Source organism: Dipodomys ordii, unplaced genomic scaffold (assembly GCF_000151885.1).
Source record: "Dipodomys ordii isolate 6190 unplaced genomic scaffold, Dord_2.0 Scaffold3, whole genome shotgun sequence".
Classification (NCBI taxonomy): domain Eukaryota; kingdom Metazoa; phylum Chordata; class Mammalia; order Rodentia; family Heteromyidae; genus Dipodomys; species Dipodomys ordii.
This window is the reverse complement of record NW_012267219.1, coordinates 4336967-4353281: the sequence shown is the minus strand read 5'-3', so window position 1 is coordinate 4353281 and position 16315 is coordinate 4336967. Positions and strand designations below refer to the sequence as shown.

The 16315-nt window shown below is 36.1% G+C and overlaps 1 protein-coding gene across 2 annotated transcripts in view; it reads right to left on the bottom strand.

The window, feature by feature from the left end:
* Slc16a7 (solute carrier family 16 (monocarboxylate transporter), member 7) overlaps positions 1-16315 on the bottom strand; it is a 145186-nt gene that overhangs the window by 72764 nt on the left and 56107 nt on the right. The window contains exon 1 of one of the 2 annotated variants that reach the window (XM_013021848.1): positions 10047-10079. The exons of the other annotated variant lie outside the window; for it this stretch is intronic. The gene's annotated coding sequence lies outside the window, so the exon portion shown is untranslated. Of the gene's footprint in view, positions 1-10046; positions 10080-16315 lie in introns of those variants that run through there. 2 annotated transcript variants of the gene reach the window in all.

Genomic DNA, 16315 nt, shown 5'->3' with positions numbered 1-16315 from the left:
CTTGCCTAAATTGTGTTGCAGTAACCTAGAAAGGGCAGGACAGAGCAGTAGCCTTCTGCAAAGTCAGATAGGGGAGACTTGAGCATGATTGAGCAGCAAGAACCTTGCTTGAATTTGAAAAGTAGATACTAAAATGCAGTGAAAGTAAGAGGACCAAACATGTGACAGAGATTTGTCCTGGAGAACTCAGATTTTTTTACTAAGACAAGTTAGGGATAGAAGAAGATCACATGTTTAGTTTGGAATGAGCTCTAGTTAAGATTATAAATGCCCTTGGTATGCCACTGGTATGCCAAGAAGAACTGGATACCTCTCTGAGAATTTAACAAGAGAGGAACAAACTCCTTTCCAGTGACCTTCCAGTAAATTCTCTATTCGATAGGGAGGTTTCTAAATATACATTAATTCATTTTCTAACTTGCTAAAAATCTCTTACATTGATCCAATATATGTAAATGGTATAGGAAATATACAATATATAATCATGTCTAGTAAATGAAAATACAGGAGGGAGAGATTCGATTTCTTTGATTCTATTTATTTACTTTGAAAGATTGTGTTTCCTCTCTCACTATGTCATAATTTAATTCTTCAAAAAATTATAGCAGTGCAATAATTCAAAGTCCTCTTGAGTAGTATAAGAAATGTAGTTTCTGAGCCTTCTGTTTTTCCAAAATTACAAGCTCAATTAATGGGGGCTGTTCCTAATTGTCTGAAATTGGCTTTTCAAGTATGTTTGCTGTACTGAAGTGGGTAAATGATATTAAAAATCCAATAACTACTAAACAGATTTCATGAACAATAGTTTACTGTTAAGTACAATATGAGAAAAAAGGAAGAACCAAGGAGCTACTTGACATTGAAGAAGAACAGAACAGGACTGCATCAACATGCTAAAAAAAAAAAATTTACAATTGAAATTGTGCTTTAATCAATAAAAATTGAGAGCCTATTCAAAATGCACATGTCCTCAATATAAAAGAAATTGAATTCTTTTTCATCCAATTAGTGAAAAAGCATAGTAAAAACAGGGAAAAATGAGGTAAATGGCTTTTACCTAGGAGCGTCATAAATCAGAAGCAAACTCTGTCACACGTTCGTCACTGACAACATCAATCTGTGCAATGACTCTGCTGTCAGTTTTAGGTGTGAAGCTTCATCATTTCAGATGCAAGAAAGCTATGAACCATATTTTTCCCCAAGAGACACTCAGGTACACATACTCATGCTGTTACCCTCATAAAATTGCTGACAGTCTGCCTGAAGGTCAGTTGGCAATGGAATAACAGAAATTTTAAGTTTTAAGCAGAGTGTGTGGAGATGGATTTAATAACTGTTCACCCTGCATTGTGATTCATGGGGAAATCGGAGACAGGCTGCAAAACTCACCAAACACACATGCTTAATAAGTAAGGGTGTGACACAGAGTGTACAGAAGTACCGAATAACATCAGAACTTCTCACCCCAGGTCACTTCATTCTGAAGAAATAGCTTTTTAGAAACGATTTTATACCAAGGCCAGGCAGGGTGGATCAGTCTCTTCATCCTAACTATCTCAAAAGGCAGAGATTTTAGAGGATCACACTTAACCAGGCCAAAAAAAAAAAAGATTTTTAAGAACATCCCAATCAATAAAAAGTTGGGTGTGGTGGTACATGCCTTTCCTTTCAGCTACGCTGGGAAAATAAATAGGAGGATCATAGTCCAGATCAGCCTTGGGGATGAATGTGAGACCTTACTTAAAAATATCTATAATGTGGGGGGGAGTGTAGTCATGGAGATGGGAGGGCAGGGGTGGTAAGGGAAAAACAAAGGAGGAGGCAACAATGCTTGATAAGAAATGTACTCATTACCTTGCTCATGTAATTGTAACCCTTCTGTACGGTATTTTCACAACAAAAAAAACTTATTAATAAAAATATCTATAAGCACAATATGGAATTACAAGTCAAGTCATACATCTGCCAAGCAAGTGGAAGATCCTGAGTTCAGGCCCCAGTACTGCAGAAATAATTATTTCATATCAAAGAAGCATAATTTGTACATTTATAATCCCTCTACAACTTTTTAAAAATCACATCATATATCCTATTTATTCATTCTAGGGTTGATTACAAAATAGGCCACAAATGTTCCCTTTCCCATATCTACATCTTTAGTTCCTTTTTATATTTACTCTGGAGATTGGCCATGTGACTTGCTTTAGTAGTTCTCTCAGCTCTCATAACCAAATACCACAGGGCATGTGGCTTAAGCAGTGGAAATTTATTTCCTCACAGTTCTGCAAGCTAGAAGGGCAGATCTGGACATTGACATGTTCTAGTTCTGGTTAAGACTCCCTTCCTGTAGGCTCAGCCATCTCTCCTTGGTCCAAGAAAATAATAGGACACTATGTTGGAAATAAACTTTATAACTTCTGAGGGGTGGGGGTGGAGGTGTAGAGTCGGGGAGGAAGGAAAGCAGGAGAAAACAGGGAGGGGGTAACACTCTTCAAAAAGAAATATTCTCATTACCTTACTTATGTAACTGTAACCTCTATGTACATCACCCTTACAATAAAATAAAATTTAAAAATACTAAGAGAGAGTACATACTCTGATCTCTGTACTTAGGAGGGCATTAATCTCATCAGAGCAGAACTCACCCTTAGATCTAATTACCTCCTGAAGGCACTCTGTCGAAACACTATTGAGAGCTATGGATTCCCTCATATGAATGTGGAGAGAATATAAACACTTAGTCCATAACACTGTGGTCAATGACTGAGAAAACAGTAAACACACAAGTCGATGCTTGCACACATTTGTGCATCTGAGGTTGTTTTCTCTTGCCAAGTCTCAATGATCTGTACAGACCACTCATCCTATAAAGGAATCCAAAACAGCCCATCTTGTCCTGCTGACATCACCCTTGCAGAGTCAGACTTGTTCAGTTGTATGTGAGATAGACTGAAAGAGGAGGACTGGCATTGCCACGGTCTGAGACAAATATAACTAAGTCTTAATATTTTAGAACTCTCAGCCTCTCAAGTGTACATGGAATCTATCCTCTGTTGTCTCACATCCAAGTCTGATCTCAGATGTTTAAAGATCACCTGAGCCACGGCCTTCCTAAATAGACACTTCTCTCTGTAGCATGACTTAAAAATCAAAACCAAAAAATAAAGTAGAGGTACACAGATGTACACAATCCCATATGTCAAATTATATGTGCAATACATCTTGATCAATGTCACTTCTTCCTTTGTTCTCCTCGATGAATTATAAGCATGACTCACATATCATCTGTTGGATTCCACTGCAGCTCTCAATAGACTGGGATCTTTGCCTAGATTCTGTTCTCTTTTTATTTGGAGCATAGATCCTTTGCCTTATTTCTGTCACCATCTTCTACTCTTTTTTATTTAGTGACCTAAATACTCCATGGAATTTCGCCCTAACCTAAACAGTTCTACTAGTAAAAAAACATTATGTACCAACACAGTTCTGAAACTCCTTTTACTCTCCCTACTTGACAAGAACTTTCAAATGTCAATACTAGTAAATATATAACCTGAGGTTTCAGTGTACTAGAATACAAATGATCACCTTAAAGAGTTTCATCATTAAAATTCTCTCAGAAAAAAAGAACACTTCATTCTATCCTTGAATTCAGAGAAGAAATAAATACCGTGATATTTCCTTCATGTTTGCCAATCTCCCTTTGGATTATGAGACCGTTATTCAAGTCTCTATCATAGAATAAGTATAGCATGTTTGTACTAGTGGTATAAAGACAGAACCAGATGCAGTCCATGCCTTCACACAGTGCACATTTGAAGAGAGCAACAAACAAAGAAAACAATTCATACTCGAGAAAGCTGATATCAGCTGCCAATAACAAATAGACAGAAAATGAGACAAACACATTTTTGGACCTCTCCTGCAATATGCCAGGATAGAAAGGAATGCATAGGAGAAGAGTTAACTCAGGATAGACAATGACTATGATGGATCCGAAACAAATATTTTAAGGTATGTATTTTCTCATCCAAACCTAGTCAGGAAGGGAAGGCCTGTGGTCATAACTAGTACACAAGGCAGTGCAGCTAACCAGCATGAGGAGATCATGAACACACTTAGGTTGAGTCTGAAGGATAAGCATGATTTATTTAAGTGACAAGAGAAGAGAAAAAGGATCCAACAAGAATATCTGTAAAGGTGTTTGGCAAGCAAAGTGATGGAGAGGTCACAGATAGATAGCTGATTCTCCCTTCCAGTCAGACGTCAATGATACCCCAAGAAATATCACAGCCAAGTCCAAGGGGCACTCAAGTCATTAGAACAACGGGTATACAGAATGTACACATAAAAGTGCTTCATCCTCATAAAAAAATCTTTGGCAATATTAAGTTCAATGTCTCAGGCAAGAAATAAATAATGTGATATTTCCTTCATGTTTGTCAATCTCCTTTTGGATTATGAGACAATTATTCACTAACTCCTTGACTTCTAGCCCATTCTAAGGAATACATTAAATTATTAATGAAAAGCATTATTTTTGCTGATGAACACTATAAGCAACACAAGGTATCACTTTACTGAGTTAGGTGTTAGTTTGTTCAATACCATGGGATTCTTACATTTTATAACTAGTTTCAAGAAACAGCCAAATCTCCTTTTCCTGGAAAATATTATTTTATATTATTTTTTCAAGGTTAAAAAAAGATCAACTTTAATTATGCCAAACTGCCACACAATTTGGGGTAAATATTTTTTTATACCCAGACAATAAATTCTAAAAATTCTATCCAATAGGTCAGTTTCCTTACAAATGAGAGTATTACACAAGAGAAGTCATCCTGGCATGCTTATTATATTACCCAGAAATGTTATGAGTCTTGTGAGTTAGTTAGCAATAAAAGCAATAGAAAATATTCTTTGCCTACAATCTAACTCGTGTCTTTTATGTCTTATAGTGAAAAAATCAATGGCTTTGGTTCTAATAGCTAATGAAATCCCAAACTACATTTGAATGAAAGTCATTGACTATTGCAAAATACATGTACAGCATTGTCTTTGGACAGAGATTGCTCAAACTTCCATCTAGATAAAAACATACGTAGGTTTTTTTATTCTTACATAACAATTTTACTGTTGTCAACCACACGATTAGAATTGAATCAAATCCATCTTCCTGCATCAGGCAATGTAGTACTCCAACCATTTTAGACTTGGTCATCTGCTGAGTTTAAGTCAGCCAACAGATAAAGAAATTTTCAAAATTTACAACTGCATGCCATACCTCTACTGTAAGTATTTGATGGCAAGAAATGTGAAAAGCGAAGACCAAATGAAATAGCTAACTTAAACTTATAAGAAGGGCAAGAACAATAGTCATCCTTACTGACAGAAACAGAATGGACACAGAGCAGTAAAATCATGAACCCATGAGCCCAGGAATGGAAGCACCTGTCAATCAAACAGATGTTCACCATTTGGGCATCTTAAAGGATTTTAAATGTTTCATTTGAAGTGAAAGATGAAAAAAACCTGTTGTAGATGTAGACCTGGTATTGGTGTAGGCCTGTGGTTCACACCTTCAACCCCTTTAAGGTAATTAAAAAAATAAGAATATGTGGGACAATAGTTTTTGTATTAGAATCCAGGGAACACAGGAAGGACTTTCCATCAAAAAGTGTATGGAACTACTCCATCACATAAAGACTAGACTTCTAGTTTCCTAGCAATTACAGGATCTGGGACCAAAGGATCACTCTTGGGATTAAAATATAGAGTATAATAAAGCTGTGTATATCCTAAAATCATCAAGTTCTCTTCTAGGTAATCATATTTGTGCCCAAGAAGAGGAAATAAGGAAGTGTCTGTAGCATCACAGTATATGAAGGTTTAAAAATAACAGAAACACTTTAAATATGCATTAACCAAGAGGATGGATAAATTCACCTATTCATAGAGTGATAATACAAGAATTAAAATGAATGAGCTAGAAAATATCATTAGCCAAAAGCTAATGCAAATCAGAATTATAATGACATACATCTTACTGTAGGTAGAATGACAAGAGAGATTGTGAAGGAAAAGCAACTGAGTTGATGGAGATGAGTATGGCTGCTATGGAGTACAGTGTGAAAGTGCCTCAAAACATTAAAAAATACCTACCTCTTGATTCATCCTTCCAACTTCTGGATATAGAGAGAAAGAGAGAGAGAGAGAGAGAGAGAGAGAGAGAACATGAATTCCGCATAATGAAGTAATACAATAATAATAACATATACAGTATTATTATTATTGTATAGTAATCACTGTAATGAAAACAACTTGGACCATTTTCATGCTCATCAGTGATGAAGAAGGAAAGTGTAAAAGAGAGGATATAGAAATATGAGTATTTTCAAAGTATACCATATGAGTATATGGAATTACTACATACCACAAAACTTCCTCCTATCATCATCAACATCATCATAATCATCATTGTCATTGTTGTCAGTCATGGGCCCTGTCCCTGAAATCTTTTTGTTTATGGCTGGAGCTGTACTATTTTAAGCTGTAGATCCACTTCCAACTTTCTGGTTGTTAATTGAAGATAAGAGTCTCACAGACCTTCCTGTCAGGGATAGCTTTGAACTGAGATCCTCAGATATCAAGATCTCAGCCTCCTGAATAGCTAGGATTACAGGTGTAAGTCACCAGCACCTGGTAATGTCTGATAATTAAAAAAAAACCTTAAAAGAAGGATATTGAAGTAAAGGCAGAAAAACATGAGGAGAATATCCTATGAAGATGGAAGGGCTTGGGAGAGGTTTTCCTTTCGTAAACTAGAACAAGACAAGCTTTGATCTAGACAAATCTAGAAGAGATGAGGAAGGATTGGAAGGATTTTCCCTCCCCTAAAGTTGTCTAGAAAGGACAACCCCGCTAAGCTCATGATTTCAGACTCTAAGACTCCACAACTGAAAAAGAATAATTGTCTGTTGTCTTTTTATCACGTAGCGTGTGGTACTTCGTTATGACAGCCCTAGGAAATGTTTTGGTAAGAATTTATCAGCTACAGCATCAAGTCTAATATACATTCATATTCTTCTCACACTAAACCAGTAAGAGAAGCATTATTATTTTTATAGCCTCCTTTTAGAGCTCACTTAACAGGGACTTATACCGGTTATGTGATTCACCTATAATTTACATTGCAAGCTAACTGAGCTGTTTTCCCATATCTGTGCACCTTCAAATTGAAAGCATTTCTGCTTTCTTTCTCTCCCATGTAGAGAATCTTAATTCTTGTGCATTTGTATATGGAAAAAATTATATTAAGTGAAGTAAGCCAAGCCCAAAGCAACATAGGTCCCATGGTTTTCCTTATTTGCAATATCTAGTATATGTCTGAGTCAAGCAGAAAAGGTCAGATAAGGTGATGTCAGGAAAATGAACCCTAAGATAGGTATTCAAATGTTTTTTTTCTTTCATGAAATTATTTCTAACACATTTATAAGATTATTTCTTTGTTGCTTTGTATGTCCCTCCCCCACAGTATAACCCCTGCTTTCACTGTATTTGATGTCAGTATAATTTGTGGAGGGGAAGGGGAAAAACAAGTCGTTTAAATAAGGATACAGGTGGACCCATTGCAACAATGAGAAGTACAGTTGTTATGTCGAAAACTAACTTTACAACTTTGGTGGGGGGGGAGGGTTGGAGGGGTGGGGGGAGGATGGGAAGGGATGAGAAAGGGAAACAAAGGAGGAGGCTACAATGCTTGATAAGAAATGTTCTCATTATCTTGCCCATGTAATTGTAACCCCTCTGTACAGTATTTTCACAATAAAAAATAAATAAAAATTAAAAAAGAATATTTATGGTCACTCCCATATTAATATCTATGGTTAAACTTGTTTAGCAGTTTATGAATGATGTCTTATAATGGGCTAAAGAGCAGAGGAGAACTCTGATACTAACTTTATTAATGTACTCTGGTTAAGAAACTGATAAATCAATATTCAAAAGCAACTAGCTATTAATATGTGCAATTGAGGTTCTGAATAGGATCACCTAGTACTAAAAGATGAACTGAAATGTATGCCAAAAATACAATAAGAAATCAGTGTCCAAACTTATGAAGAGAAACACGGTCTTAACCAGTAAAGCCTTAAACATTGCTTGTTTCAGTATTTTGTTATTTTCATTCCCCTCCCCAAATTAGAAAAATGTATATACAAGATGCAGGGCACTGAAATCAAATACAGTGAAAACAGGGGTTATACCATAGGGGAAGAACATACAAAGAAAGAAAAAAAACATAGTATATTATAAGTACCAATGAGATGTACAAGACACTTGGTTGAAAACAAACTTTATAACTTCAGGGGATGAGGGGAAAGAGGAGTTGGGGAGGTGGGGAGGGAAGGAATGGTAGGGAAACAAAAAGGAGGAGGTAACAATGCTCTATAGGAAATGTACTCATTACCTTACTCATGTAAATGTAACCCCTCTGTGCAGTATCTTTTATGTATTAAAAATAATAAATAAAAAGAAACACCTTATAAGAAAATAATTCTTTTTGTTGTTTTTGTTTAATCATGTCAAAGAATTATCTTCAGATTGTGCTTCAAGTTTTAAATGGAAAATTCTTTATGTTCATTTGCAAACTCTGATTTCCATCATATTTTAAATTTGCTCAGCTAGTGAAACTTTAGCCATCCATTTTAATTATGAAATCTCAGCACCTTTTGTAAACAGAACATAAACACACCTAAACAATTCACCTATAGATAGAGAATAGAGTTATGATGACAAGGGTGAATCAGAAAATATTATGCAATTATACCTTAACTTCCATGCCTTATCAAGTGATATATAAAAATGTAAATATATTAAGGAATAAAAATACCACTTCCCTTTCAAAAACAACATGAACCAGGGCAAATAAACTATTGACTCTTTTCCTTACTCAGTAAATAGTGACTGATTCTAGTCCAGGGCTCCCCAAAGCTGTGGTTACTTCCCCTCCCTGGATCTAGTATCTCATTTCTAACAGTTATTCTTCTAGGTTCCTACCAGCTCCAAATTTCAATTGTAGAATCATCAATCATTTGTCTGACATTTAATTTCAGTTCAGGAAATATAAAAGCTGAAAAGTACATATGTAGTGCCCAAAAAAGTCTGTGATGTTTACTTGTCTTTATGACTTCAACCTTGGATACTTGTCCAATAAAAATCACAGAAGCCAGACGCTTTAGAAAGAACCAAAACTCTCCATTTTCATCTAATTTGTGATCTAGTGACTCGAACAATGTATTATTTCTGTCAATGCCTCAATGCAGAATATCATTACTCTGTGAATGTAGATACATATGTATCTTTAGAAACATCTTTAGCTAGTGAAGCTACAATTTTCCTGAACAGGTCTTTAATTACACTGAAATTAAATAGGAATTATCACCTGAAATTTAACTGTATAACTTCATAGCTTGTCATAATACTATCTGAAATGTTTCAAGACCAGTTTGTCTAAGCCCAATTAAAAATTGTCTTTTACTATTTTTCAGTGAACTACACACACTTATTCATAAAACATAACAATTTAGAATGTGAAAAATAAGGCTTCTTGTTAGATAAAAAACCAATGAAAGTTTTAGTGGCTAAAGATGCATTCTGAATTTCAAACATTCAGTGTTAAAGACTTACATATTTTTTCCTTGATAGCAAAGACCAGACAGATTAAATAATGAACTGTAGTTATTATAAATAATTAGGGTTAGTATGACTTTCAGCTAGTAGGATTAAAAACCACAATAGTTTTTTAAGAGCATTAAAAAATTCTCTTTTCCAAATACAAGCACAGAATCTTTCATTAGCATTAACTCAGTACACTTCAAAAGTGCAATCTTTTTTTTAAAATGAGACAACTTAATAGAGATTTTCCTTCTTCTAATAATTAGCTTAGAACATGAAATCAGATTACACTAAAAGAATACAAAAAAGTCACATGTCTACAATCTAAAATTTAGCTAATATGAGTATAGTTCATATCATTTTAAAGTTACCTGCAAGGAGAGAGAATCAAGTGGAGTTTGTGACTTTCCCAGGGCTCAGAGCTGAGAACAGAAGCAATTGATCATTAACTTTTAGCCAGAAGCAAACTTGCACACAGGTCTCCAGAGATACTCTGCTCTGCCCTTCCTTCTCACTTCTGTCAAGTAGGGAAAAGGTAGCCCTCTCTCTTCTCCAAGAACTTGCTTTGACATGCACAATTAGTTCAGACTTTTTGCAGTGTAGCGTAAACTTGGCTTAAATTATATCCTGGGTCAAAGAAGGTGACCGCATCTGGCAGTCTGAATTACCAACTTTAATCTGTGGATTTTCCTTATCTGAATTTGATGTAGCCACATTTTCAGCTGCATTTTCCATCATGTGATTTAATGCCATATCTAGAACACACTGGGAAAGTACTAGACAGTACACATTAATATGTCAGTGAAATCTGAACAGAATCTGAAGTTACAAAACTCAGAAAGTTATGATGGATAATGAAGAGGTCCAAGGTCACATGTTGAGTCTCTTGGGGGCCAGTGTCTGATTTTGTTGCTTGATCATCTATGTGTTTATTACACCCCTTGTCTGGCCGTTCCATACATGCATGGCCTCTATCACAAAAGGTCTCCGAGCTAAGAGTATGAGAATGAATATGAAGGTGGATCCACAGCTCCACCTTAAATAGTCGAATAAACTATAAAACCATCTTGGGAGAAATAATGAGCTATCATCTACTGGAGGCTTCTCTTATTGTAGGTGGGCATTTGCCACTTATTACCTCATTCTCTAAACCATGTAAGATAGACATTAAGATAAATATTTTAAGTATGAGGACATCAAGGGTTTAAGAGTTTCATTTAATTATATTAGGTCATACCAGTGGGGAACATCGGTTTCTTGATTCCAGCTCTGGTTTGTCAGGATCTAAGGCCCATATTCCTCACCATTAAATCACAGACTAACGTCTGCATGATTTGTGTGTCAGAGACATATGATTTCCTCAATGGGAGAACTGCAATTAGTTATAACTGAGCATTAAGCAAGAGCCGGTTGTAAAATATGCTTCCCAAAGATTTTAACAAACTCCGCATCTTGGCTTAGGAAAGGGAAGTAGTGGACTTTTTGTTTGTTTGTTGTTTTGTTTATTTGAGTTAGGATCTCCTTTCATAGCCCAGTCTGGCTTCAAATTCATCATTATCTTGGTGCCTCATCTGCCAGAGTGCTGAGACTACAGACATGTGCAACCACAATCAGCTAGCAAGCTCCACTTCTAAATGTTTACAATGATTATAATAAGCCAGTAATAACATACACTCTAGAAATCTGCTCTAATTTATTTAACCCAATAAAGGCAATGGCACTGTATCTTCTATAAAAACCTAACATTTAAAACTGAAATGAAATGAACACAGAGGGAGAATTTTACCTCAGATTAAATTAGACACAGACTGAGTTTGAACACAGTGGGAGGAACTGTACTACGGATTTTAAAATTCTATATCGTAAAACACCTGGCAATCAAGATGAGATGCCTTGTTCCTGAAAACTCTTCAAATCCATCTTCATCCCAATAAAACCTAGTGAGTGCCTGGTAGTCAGTGTCAAAGGACAGATTACAACAATTGAGCTTAATGGGCTTAATTGTTGTATTTTCGATTTTCCCATCAGGCAACATTTCACTCCATAAAACAGAGTAAGTGTTTGCATGAGCTGAAAAGGTTATCTTTATAGACAGAGACCAGCTGAAGAAAGCAGACACACAGAACTAATAGTAATATATTTTTTAAATTGGTCATTTCAAAGTTACTGTCCTTGTAAAGTGGACAAGAACACTAGGAAGATAAGCAGGTGGCTAACCTGTTTAGTTTACTTTGCCTGCTTTATATAAGGATTAAAATAAGAGGGAGTTTCATGAATACACCAAATGTAATGGACCTGCTTGGGAAATTTAGCTGTTATCTCTCTAATCTTGATTTGTCAGTTCAGATAAACAGCTTAATTTCTTCTCAGTGACTTGAACCTACAGGGTCTCGAACCCCTGGGTATTACCCTGCAGGAGCATGAGTGATTCCATTTTGATTTTGAGCCTTATCTGTTGGGAACTGGTACAGAAGCTTAGCTTAAAGCAAGGTCTCCTGTGATTTTTTTTTTTTTGCACTCTCCAGAGTTCATCTCATTTGCCTCGGATTAGAATTATATATGCAATAAAAGTGATCACTCAATTAAAATAATTTTACTCTGTGCTCATGGATATACCTCAAAGCAGCTTCCTTTTTTAATATCACATTTATTAGTAGTAATTTTTTTTATTGTCAAGGTGATGTACAGAGGGGTTACAGTTACATAGGTAAAGTAATAAGTACATTTCCTGTCAAACTTGTTCTGCTTCCCTCACAATTTCTTTAAAACACAAAAAGATTTTTTTCTTAACAAAGTGAACAACAGAAATGTGTTGGGAGGAAAGGCACTGAGATGTGGTGCACATAAATGCAGGAAGGAAGCGTGAGTGAATAAAAAAAAGTAAAGGCAATTAAAAAATAGATTCTTTATTAGCTACTTTATATAATGAAAGCACAACAATAAGTCTCAGTTGTATGCATAAAAATGATTGTCAACATTAGTAAGTCAATAGGCCATTAATAGCACTATAACTGTTAACTCTAAGAAGATCTAATTTGAATAATTTGTATGTTTGCTTACTATTATTGTATGAAGTTCTGAAATTAGATAAGAGAAGAAATACAAATATGTAGCTATAGATACATAATATGTAAAAATTATTTAATCAGAAAACAATTTTATGAAATCCTTAAAGATTAGAAATGCCAGATGAGGTTTCTGATATTTATTAGTTTCATATTCATTTTGCATTAGTTTGCCATTGAAATATTAAATCTTTAAAAATACCATTCCCTGGTTGAAATCATGAGACCATTAAGTTACAGGGCAGACTAGGAATGGTTAGAAGCTCTAATTATAAATCATAGCCTTGCTTTCTTTTTTTTTTTTTTTTTTTGGTCCGGTTGTGGGGCCTGAACTCTGGGCCTGGGCGCTGTCCCTCAGCTCTTCAGCTCAAGGCTAGCGCTCTACCACTTGAGCCACAGCGCCACTTCAGGCTTTTTTTTTTTTTTTGCTTATGTGGTGCTGAGGAATCGAACCCAGGGCCTCATGCATTGCAAAGCAAGTGCTCTACCACTGAGCCACCTTCCCAGCCCATAGCCTTGCTTTCTAAATGTGAAATTTATTTTTCTTCCTATAAGGTTTATTCCTACTACTAGGTAAAGCATATATTTTCAACAGATCTATCAAAACCTCACATCTCTACCCAAAGAAACAGGTTATGGATTGATGTTTACTGAAAATGAAAAAAAATCTAGTAAATAGAATTCACTTTAACTTACTACTATTGTAATCACAATACAATTGTCAACAATTCTACTCCTCTCTCCCCCCCAGAGTGGGAGCCTGAATCCTGGGTCTTATTCTTGCTAGATAAATGCTGTCACTGACCTATTCCCCAACTTTTTTGTAATTAATAAGAAATGGGGCTGGGAATGTGGCTTCGTGGTAGAGTTCTTGCCTAGCATGCGTGAAGCCTCAATACCACATTAAGCAGAAAAAGCCAGAAGTGAGCTGGGTGCCAGTGGCTCACGCCTGTAATCCTAGCTACTCAGGAGGCTGAGATCTAAGGATCAAGGTTCAAAGCCAGCCCGGGCAGAACAGTCCGTGAAACTCTGATCTCCAATAAACCATTAGAAAATGGGAAGTGGTGTTGTGGATCAAGCAATAGAGTGTTCGCCTTGAGCTGAAGAGTGTAGGGACAGTAGTGCCCAGGCCAGAGTTCAAGCCCCACGACTGAGAAAACAAAACAAAACAAAACAAACAGAAGAGAAGCTGTGGCTCAAATGGCAGAGTGCTATCCTTACGCCAAAGAAGCTTAGGGACAATGCACAGGCCCTGAGTTCAAGCCCCAGGATTGGTAAAAAATAAAAAATAAAAATAAATAAATGAATAAATATATACAAAAGAAAGAAATGCATCTTGGTTATGCACAGAAAAATCATATTGTTGAAGTTGAGCAACCAAGATCTTTAGGATGTGAAATAAACAGTTGTATTGGTTACATGTACCTTTGAGAAAAGCAAAGCCAAAAGCAAAACAGACCTGCTCGCCAGGCTCTGGGGAGAAAATGGCTGGAGGTGACTAACCTTCACCAAGGTTACACAGTCTCCAGAGAAAAATCCAGAACTATGATCATGCAAACAAAACTTTTTTAAAATTCCAGGTTCTAAAATGTTTAACTATTATGGTGATAGGAAGGAGGAATATAGATATGTTCGAAGGAAATTTTGATGAACCTCATGTGTATCTTTATAACATGTTAGTCTACATCTGAAACCCAACAATACATTCTCATTTGTTTGTAATATGCTTCCAAGTTTCACACAGCATTTGCACACTTCCCTTGTGAGATTTTGATGACTTTTTGAATTCAGACTACCAAGGTAAAAGCTGAATGAATGTGTCAGTGGCATCTGAACAAGTCTGAGAACTTCCAAAGGGGTGGGGGTGGGGGAACAAAAAAAACTCAGGTGTATATTTTGGGTGAGAAATTACTATAAGTTCATCAGAAACCACAAAAACCAAAAGCCTCACAAATATAACAGGAATTTTCTATTTCATTGTTTTGTTTTGTTGGTTGTGGGGCTTGAACCCTGGGCTTGGGCGTTGTCCCTGTGCTCGTCAGTTCAAGGCAAGGCGAGCACTCTATCTCATGAGCCACAGCACCACTTCCGTTTTCTAGTGGTTCATTGGAGATAAGAGTCTCATGGACTTTCCTGCCCAGGCTGGCTTTGAACAGTGATCCTCAGATCTCAGCTTCCTGAGTAGCTAGGATTACAGGTATGAGCCACAGGCACCAGGTGGCAGTGGTGGTTGTTGTTTTAGGTCGGTCGTGGGTCTTGAACTCTGGGCCTGGGCACCGTCCCTGAGTGCTTCAACTCAAGGCAAGCACCCTACCAGTTGAGCCACAGCAGCACTTATGACTACTATAGTCTTAATATTTATTGAGCAATAGTGACTGATTATATTGCCTGATTTTTAGAATTATAGCTCAGTGTTAACTTACAGCAGGAGAAAACACTCTTAAGTTTATTCTCTGAATTGCTTACCTCTCAGAGTTAGGATATAAAAAGGAATCCTTTTGTGCTTAATTTTGATACAAATTAAGGGACGTCTCCAGTCCAATTTGTATTATAAAACAATTTTTTAAAAATTTTAACACATGCCAAGAAAATATAATGGGGATATATACATCTATATATATGTATACATATATACTCTTATATGCATACATACATATATATGTACAAGTATATACAAGTATTCAATACTTGTATATATTTATAAGTAGATAGATAGATGACAGACAGACAAATAGACAAATAGATATGCAAGTATTTAACAGTCAATAACCACAGCTCACTAATAGAGTAGAGTAATTGGATGGAGGACTTGAGTATAGGGAACATTTAAAACCCTTTAAACCAGATGTGGTGGTTCAAGTCTGTATTCGCAACATTCAGGAGACTAAGATAGGAGAATCTCAAGTTCTAGACCAGTCTGGGCTGTACAACAACACCCAAGATACAAAATCAAACAAAAGCAAACTTTCCTTCCCTGACTGTTACCCAGTTAATAGATCCTACCCCGTGTTTGATTAATAGAACAGAAACATGATCAGACAGAGTGCTCTTGGATTATTTCTCTAGCTCAGAAGCAGTGATTCCATTTAGCTCCCTGCCATCATTGAACTCAACTGTAATCTACTAAATACACCAAGATTCACCTAGTGACTCAACATCAAGTCTGTTGGCAACAATGTCTCTCTCCCTGCTTTCTAAAATCAATGTGAACAATCCAAAATGGAGGTTCTCCTTCTAAAAGGACTCAAATCTCTTTCACTTCATTCCCACAGGTAGCATGTAACTTCAATGTAGTAGAACCCCAGTAGATATAATCTCAGCATCTAACTTCCTGCTCATATTCCACATGCACCACTCACTTAAACACACACACACACACACACACACACACACACACACACACACACCCCAGAATTTGGTATAATATGTTATAAAACATGGTCCAAGATGTAGTTTCAGTCTATTACTATTATCAATACTTACATGGTTATTTTTATTTGCTATGGCTTTGGCTTTTTACTGACATTTATAAAATAAGAAGCCATTATTTATCCTGGTTCTTTTTTTTTTTTTGG